Below are 8,704 nucleotides of genomic sequence, written 5' to 3' on the forward strand. Positions count from 1 at the left end.
TTTCTGCAACAACCACCAGACTTAACACATGCAAGAATAAACTTAAAACGAACCAGAAAATGACTAAGAAATGTTCCCTTCCATAACCAGTGATGCATTCTGGAAAACTCTTAAACAGCAATGAGCACTTCCAGCAAAAGTGCCACCACTCACTCTTGAGTCTTACTTCTGTTTTTATTTTGGAACTTCATTGCCACCTCAATTTTCCAGGTGTCTGCGAACACCAACATCCTGGATACTAAAAGGAGCATGATGCAAGCTGTAGAAGTGGAGCTTGGGCATGTGGAAAGTGGCAGATAATACATCTGTTGTCTATTTGTTATTTAGTTGCCTAGATTGCTGTGCTTGTATGTGGTCCACATGCACCAGAAAACCTTAGACACTTACACATATTTCTAGACATGTCTCTGTAGAAGGCTTAAGCATGCACACCAGGCATGTATAAAAAAGTGTCTTAAGGCAGGATAAATTGCCGACAAACACAGACCTAAACCAACCCTAAACGCCTGCTTTGGGGTTGAAGAATTCTAGCCAAGACAACCTTCAACATATTACTGACTGTTTTGATTGCACTGCCAAATAATTTGGCTTCAGCACCAGTATATAAAAAAAGATAGATCCTATTCCAGCTACAGTAAAAAGCATTTCAGGCCAATAATAAAAAATGACTGTGTAGCAGTGACAGTAGGAGAGAAATTCTTCTGTGTGAGCAGGAGGGTCTCAGAACCCACTTAATGATGACAAAAGTCCCAGAGACGATCATGAAAAGCAGAGCATCCTTAGGATATAAAAGCAGTACCTCTGAAATTAAACACTTCTTGTAAAAGCAACATATATCATAGCCATCATCATTCTTAGTAGCTGTAATATCTGGACAACTTATAATCATCATGCCAGGTATCTCAAATTCCATATGTACCAGCTTTGGCTTTTTGCTAGTGTAATACATTAAAATACAGACCTGAACTCTGATTAGCATGCTACCAAATACACACTGTTGAGGTTACAACCTTGCAGGCTCACTAAGGCTGCTCTGGGCATGTTAGGATGCCAAAACCAGATTATCCAAAACATCTTTTTAAAGTGTCATTAAAACATGGCAAATAGCTGAAAAGAAGGACACCAAAATGCTCCAAGGACATGCTTAAAAGCACAGTTTCAATTATGTGGTATTAATTCCATGTTCTGGTGGACAACAGCTGAAGACTGCTGGTGACAGCAGAGACTGCATGTGAGTATCACAAAAGCTTATCAGCAAAAATAACTGCTGCTGCACTGCATGTAAGCCAACAGGAAAAAATAAATTGTGAATAGGGAATTCAGAAAATTCCACCTGTGACACCTGCAGCCACCAGTGTGCTGTGACTATCAAATAATTTTTTTCACAAAAAGAACAAAAAGCATAAACCTAGTCCTTATCTCTCAAATTGATGAAAAGTTCAGTCATAAAAGCTGGGAGTCTCAAAGTACTTGAAGCAACTGAGGGACATCAAAGGTGCTCAATGAGAATGCCAATCCAGTTTCTTCTTCAGGCTCAAGAAATAATCAGAGTTGAACATTCTTCACTTTAACTCTATGATTGTTTCATTTAATGCAAAAGGAATGTAGAAAACCAATTCCTTTGCTTTGAATATTTTGCCAAACATGCTTCTAAAGAGGATCAGACAGGAAGCAAAACAGACTGTCTGTTCTCTGTACACAAAGCTCACTGATGTAAGATTCTAGTTACTACGCCCCTTGAAAAATATTATTATGAAACCAGATGGGTGAGAAACACAAACTGTTTGCTTCATAAAAAACACTTGCCCCACGAAACCAGCCCCCAATACGTCTGAGTTTTTCTTCTCAAGAATACCAGCCTCTTTACTGGAAGGTCAGATGATATTTGCTCAACGTGTAAGTGGGAAGAAAGTTACTCCTCACAGCGTTTTGAAGACTTATTCTTTCTTTCTCAAGACCTTGATGAATTTATCCTTTTAAGACATCCAAAAACCGCAACAGAGTGATTTGACTGTGCCTATCTCAGTTCTTTTAGCTATTATAGTATATTACAATTTTCCTAGGTGCTTTAAAGTAGTCCACGCTTGCTGGAGCTGCCAGTCCACTGGGCACAGAAGTGTATGAGAATTCCAAAAGCACATGGTTCCCACCATTACTCGCATTTTCCTTTAATGCCAAATGCATAATCGTGCTGAGAACAATCATCCACTGGCAAGGCGGTAACCAGGTCATCTAGAGACCTTCACTCTCTAAGCATCCAGCTTTTGCCTCCTAGCAGAACCTGTTTGATTTCAGCAAGGCTGAATCTTTTGTTAGCAGATTTTATCAGAGCTAACTCGTCCTTTATTGCTTAAAAATAGAAAAGGAAGGGAGCATTTGCTCTCTCTAGAGAAGGTATAAGAACTCTTTAATGCAAAGCATGCTCTGCGATGCTCTAGCTTTCAAGAAAATAATGGACAACTAGTCCACCTTGGGATTATATCTACCTTCTCCCACTGAGATGCTAAACAAATGGTACAGCTCCATTTTACAGCTGCAGGTACCTAGAAATCTGGTAAAAATTGTGGTCATTCTGCCCTCTTGTCTCCCAATGAACTAAGCACTGGCAGATAGGCAGAGTGGATGCAGGCATTGCTATTCTTAAAGACTTCAATCTTACAGAGCGGCGGGTAAAGGACATCCCATCAGGTGTTACATACACATGTGTACAACATACAAAGACAGACAGTGAACTTTCAGTGATGCAGTGCATACAAAAAGGCCATGAGGAAAATGTATTATTTGTGTTCTATTTATACTCAGCTCTAGCACTCTTCCACGAATATGCAGTAGACAAGCAATATCTCCTACTTCTTTGTTAACATTACAAATTATTTCAACTGAAATTATTTCTAGCCAGCAGAAGTTAAATGTCATGTTTGTTTAAATGAAATATTTTTAATCAAGCAAAAGAAAATAATAATATTTGGGGAAAAAATAGTAATTACAATAACAGCACTTCATATTTTTATACATTAGCTATCAAAATACTTCTTTATTTGGTGTCTTCACTTCTGTAATACTTGAGCCTTATTATCTGCTACTACCACTATTAATAAATAATGGAAAATCTTCTGGTTTGCATAGACATTAGACTAATCATTTGCTTTGAATATTAATATTAATTTTGAATCTCTTAGTCAAGATTCTCAGTTGTATCTAAGGAATTACCTTCTATTTACGAGTAACATTTTTTAACTTTTAAATGCCATTATCTTTTTAACTAATGATTTATCATTACTTTGGAGATCATTTTGGTTCCCATTTAAAATTAAGAGCTAAAAGTTGCATTTCTTCTACATCATGATATATCCAACATATCTCAGCAAAACTAGTGATATCTTTTTGACTAAAAATACAGACAATTATTCTTTATCAGATTTAGGAATTATTTCAATTACACAACAGATTTCTATGTGAAATAGAGAAGTTCATAAAAATTTTGCCTTAACAATTTTTCCTTCATGTGGGAAGAAGAAAGGATAGGGAGGAAATAGTGGCTCACAGGAGCTAACATGGATTCCAGTCTACTACATTTCTATTTTTATTCCACATGTATAGTTGAGAATTTGTTTAAATATGATTATAGAATACCATTGTTCATACTATGGCTATTCAAATTGACACATTTTTTTCTAGAATAATATCACTCACAATATTCTGAATAAATATGCATATTTTCAAATGCTTCAGTGGAGAATTTTTTCTTAAAATCAGACTCCAAGGTATATCTACAAAAACGCCCATTAAACATTACTTTTCCACAGCTATATAGCACTACATTATTAAAAATTTAGAATCATTCTCTAGAATATGTTTCTCTGCTAATCCATTTCTTTCTGGGCCAGTTTTTAGAATTCACAATCCATCTCAGAAGCCGTATACTTGTACTTGAAATGCAGCTGGTTTACCTATGGTAAATGCCTATGGTTTACCTATTTTTATAGAACAATCTTTTATAACACTGATAAGTTGAGCAATCAACATGAATGCTAAGTTAGAAAAGAATTAAGAATTATTCAGTTCTGAGACAAACTGCGGGACAGGGCTTTATCTTCATCTGACAGAAGAGCAAAATTGCAATCATAAAATGCATTCCAATAGAACATAATACTGTACTCACATCTACAGTTCTATTTAACTGAATATAAAGCAAGATTTTAGACAGGGATTTATTAAACACTGATCACTAGTAACTTCAAATATGTGCTCTTATCTTATTCTAAACCACCCAGTTTTAATTTTGTTTTAAAAGTAATTACAGAAATATGTTAGAAAAGAAAATTGTGTAACCTTAACTAGAGAGGTGATGCTTCATGTTAAATTCACTGTTTACTCAGAAATTTTGTGAGGCTAAGTTGCTCTGAGATGTACAGTGAATGTGATCATTTACAGTCATGATACATTTTTCAGGCACCACTGCTGCCTCAGCACTAATTTAACAAGGGCTGAATGACTTGCAGATGAGTGAAGTGAGCAGGTCTACCTTACTGAATAGACAATTACTACTGAGGCTCAAAATTCTCTTCTGTTTTTTAATTATGCAAATTGCTAAGAAATTATATATCTCTTTCAAAAATTTATCCTCACCTTCATTTAAATTCCTTTCCTTTTGGACCTTAAATTGTCCTGGAAGTGTAAGATACAATCCTGACTCATTTTCTAATGTGTGCACCACAGCTGGTTACCACCAAACTTCAACAAAGTTTTCAAGAATCATTTGAACTTGTTAATTTCTAGAGAAGTAGTTGCCCTTGTTAAGAAACACACAACTGAACTTAGAAAATACAGTGGCACCTTACTGGTCACATTCCACAACATTCACAGTTCTGAGAAGGGCTTGCAGTTTGCCTCTTTTCTGCATCATTACGAACAAAAAATCTGCTAACTGAATTTAGGAGCTATATGAAAAGAAACTATCCATTCCATTTACTACCTCATTGCTTGGTTTCTATTTTTAAACTACGCATCAATTCTAACTATGCTAAATAGCCACCCATTTTGTATTTTGTAAATATTTACCAGGAAATGACACAGTATAAGCAATGGACACAAGCTTCATGGGTTTAAAGTGTGTCTATATCTATTAGACACAAATAATGAATCCCAGGTACAATTAGTAGTAGGGCTCATGTATTAAGTTATAAGAATACTTATTTCTCCTAGTCTTTACAAATCTTGCTGTTGTGGTATTGGTTAAAAAAAACATGTAAAATCTGTCAAAATGAAAAGATTACAATTTCCATCTATAGAGATTATAGCTAGTATTCCAGTAGGACTTTGGTTTAGATACCCTTGATTTTTCTTCTCAGTAGAATTATTTTTTTTGGGGGGGGAAATCCAAGTTTGCTTCGCAGTGTTGGGCTCAGAGGGTTGAGCTCCCCACTTCCTGAAAGTAGGAAGACAAACTAGAAGTGAACTAATGGGCAGTCAATGTAACAACTCTAATATGGAGACAAAATTGCCAAAGTGATTTTATTGTACTTCCAAATCCACAAAAGTAAAGTGGAAATGCTAGAAACTGTAGAAAAGAGACTAATTCAGAAAACAAGTAGATGTCAGCCAACATAAGATAAAAACCTCCAGCCCCCTGAGCATCCTTTGAGCTAACAAGGAATAACATCACCATGCAAAGCCCACTAATTAACTGCAACCTACACTCCAGTGTAACTCATAAAGGATGCTTAACCCTGAGAAGAGTAAGCTAAAGGAAAAGTCACAAACAGTTAATAGAATGAAAGGCATTGCTTAAAATTGTTGTCATCTTTGTTTATGCTTACTACACAAAAATGGTATGTTCTCAGGATTTATTGCATGCTAACAAGAAAATTATTATTTTTAGTTACATCCCACTGTTGTTAGCAAATCCCCAAGAGAACTAATTGCATTTAAAATGAATATACAATATTTGAATATTAGCAGGAACAATTAATTAACCTCATATTGCTGTTTAATCTACTTCGCAGAAAACCACGGTTCTTCCTTTTCATAATATTTTGCTTAGTAGGTGAATAAAACAGCACACAACAAAAATATCAAGTGTCATTTTGCTTTAGTACAGGAATCTGCAATCTATCCTTTGTGTTTGTCATTCACTTAAAGAATCTATTTGCAGTGAAAAATATGAATTAAACTTCAAATTAATGGTGATAGTTTCAGAATACATCCCCAAATTCAACAGTGTTTTGACTTCATATTACAAAGGTCTCTGTTTTGTCCCTTTCTTTAGTACCACATGAATATTCTTATCCTTTAAAAGGAGGTAATTCCAATACTAAATTGGAAATCAATAGATTAAAAGAAATTATTGATACACAATGAGGTCTGGACAGGGTGTGGAGACAATGGTAGCCTCTTCTCTCTGAATCTTTCCAAGACATCAATGTTTTATATGATTTTAAACATGATGAAGAAATTGTCCTAAATTTGTCTCAGGAGACAGACTTTGTGTATTAGGAAACAATCTACAAAGTTCCACATTGTTTCTACGAACAATAAAGAATTCTTAAGTCCTTCCAGGCTGTAGGATTCACACCCACTATTACAACAATGTGTAAAATACACAACAGTTACCAAAGTTGTTTTTCTTTTCCTAGTATCAGAATATAAAATAAAGCACAGCTAGAGGGATCCATACTCTTATTTCCAAATGTTGCTCTGACACATTCACTAATCCTGAAAGCTTTTATTTCACACAGGTCAGAGACTTTAAAGCCTTTGATCCTAACCACACAAGTCAAACTCCACCAGAGATAATGCAAATTTAAAGCCATAGTGTTCACCTTTCCGTTGCTCTGAGTACATTTGTGAACTCCACACCACCATCTGTTACAAAAACAAGCCATCTAAAATGAAATCTCACTCCTTAAATCATTACAGTTTTAGTTTGAGAGGAAAAGACAGACAAAAGAAAATCAAGACATTACAGAAAGTCTCTGTCACACCCGATAAGACATTTAGGCTATCTCACACAGAACAAATGTAACTGGATAGACAGATATGATTGGGAAAAAAAACCAATTTTTTTTTTCCTAAATGCCACTGCAAACACCAGGATAAGTCATGGTGGCACTTCATTAGAAATTCTGATAACTAAATGATCGTTTAACCCAAGATATATTTTTTAAGTGCATACAGTTGTCTACAGTTGCATAAACTGTATGTGAGGTATCTCAAATTTATATCACTACATTGGTTCAGAAGATACTTCATTTAAATAAAGATATGCTCAGCAGGATGTCACCTTGTAGAAGTTCCAAGCTCTGAAATGTTAAAAAAATCTAGCTTCCAGACACTAAAATAAGCCATTTCTCACCTATATCTCAAGCCAGTCAGGTAACATCAGTCATATCAATACTGCAGCACACGCTAAGATCTGAGGGCCTTCTGTGCTGTGTTTTAACAGGAATTGGGGGGAAAAAAAAAATTTAAAAAGGCAACAAAATAAATAACTAGTGAAATTGCCATCTGGAATTTTGCTATTTGGGTTTCAATTCCATTTTCAACATTATCTCGTACCAACAAGTGGATAGACAGAATGTGTTTCAAGGCTGTGGTAAGTATAATATCAGAGGCAATCTTATGTTGTAGAACTACTTCTCTTTCCTTATTAGCAAATAATAGAAAATGCAGGTCTTTCTAGTGAAAAAAGGTCCTACATTTCTTGGAAAAAATAAAAAATGTAGGTACATAACCTATGTTTGCATCTCCTTCTTGAAATGGAACACTAAAAGGCACAATATAGAACACTTGATTATACTATACTCTTGCATTTAAATTTACCATAACACAAAGGTAATCCTTAATTCCTTTTTCCTTTCTATGCATCTCAACTCACCTGCAGCATAACTTTGCAAATCTCATACTAGCTTGCTATAAGCTTTAATTATTGTTCATATTTATCTTTCATATTCCTGTAACTGTAAAAACCTATGCTACTTCAAAATTAGGAAGGCTGATACAGACAAATGCTGCACATTCTACAAACCAAAATACACTTTTTAAAATGTCCTTTGCTATGATGAAATGGTTAGCCTGTAATAGAATTTTATTTTGCTAAGACATCCCATCTGAGTGTACACTGCTGAGTTTAACATCTTTTGAGCAAGCATATATTTCATATTTATATACCAATGATGTGAGCAGGCTTTGCAACAGTTTAAAAACACCAATCAGCAATCGAACATACAACTGCTAAAAACTGAACGAGACCACCTATGGGCAGGTAATTACTCTTCAGCTTTGCTTCTCCTGTTCCACAGTGAACAAATTAATACGGATCGCTTTCATAAGGAAAATTCTGACGGTGGCTTCCTGTATTTGCCAGAGGCTTGTGAGAGTTTTCACCCCTCTCCCTCCCCTTTCATTATGACAAAAAGCTAATTAGCTCCTGGCTCATTCCGGTGCTGCTGAGCAGGGCATTTCTACATGCATTACGTCCTAGTACACCTTCTCTGTGACCCTTTGATCCCACATACCAGTTTTCCAGGGAGCTAGGGTTTTCCGCAGAAGATAGCTATACATCTTTAGTACCTCTGTTTTCAGCTGCTTGAAGCCTAGCTACTCACCACCCAAAACCCATCCCTCAGGCAGTTTTATAGATACTGATCTGAAAACTAGGATTTTTTTCCTCTGTTACAGTGAAAATTATTTTGTCTTGTTTTGA

General features: G+C 35.5%; 1 protein-coding gene across 1 annotated transcript in view; it reads right to left on the bottom strand.

The window, feature by feature from the left end:
* Positions 1–8,704, bottom strand: part of LOC104275016 (attractin-like protein 1) — a gene marked incomplete at both ends in the record, with an annotated part of 190,017 nt that overhangs the window by 152,172 nt on the left and 29,141 nt on the right. The window lies entirely within an intron of this gene.

Source organism: Apaloderma vittatum, unplaced genomic scaffold, assembly GCF_000703405.1.
Source record: "Apaloderma vittatum isolate BGI_N311 unplaced genomic scaffold, ASM70340v1 scaffold7116, whole genome shotgun sequence".
NCBI lineage: Eukaryota > Metazoa > Chordata > Aves > Trogoniformes > Trogonidae > Apaloderma > Apaloderma vittatum.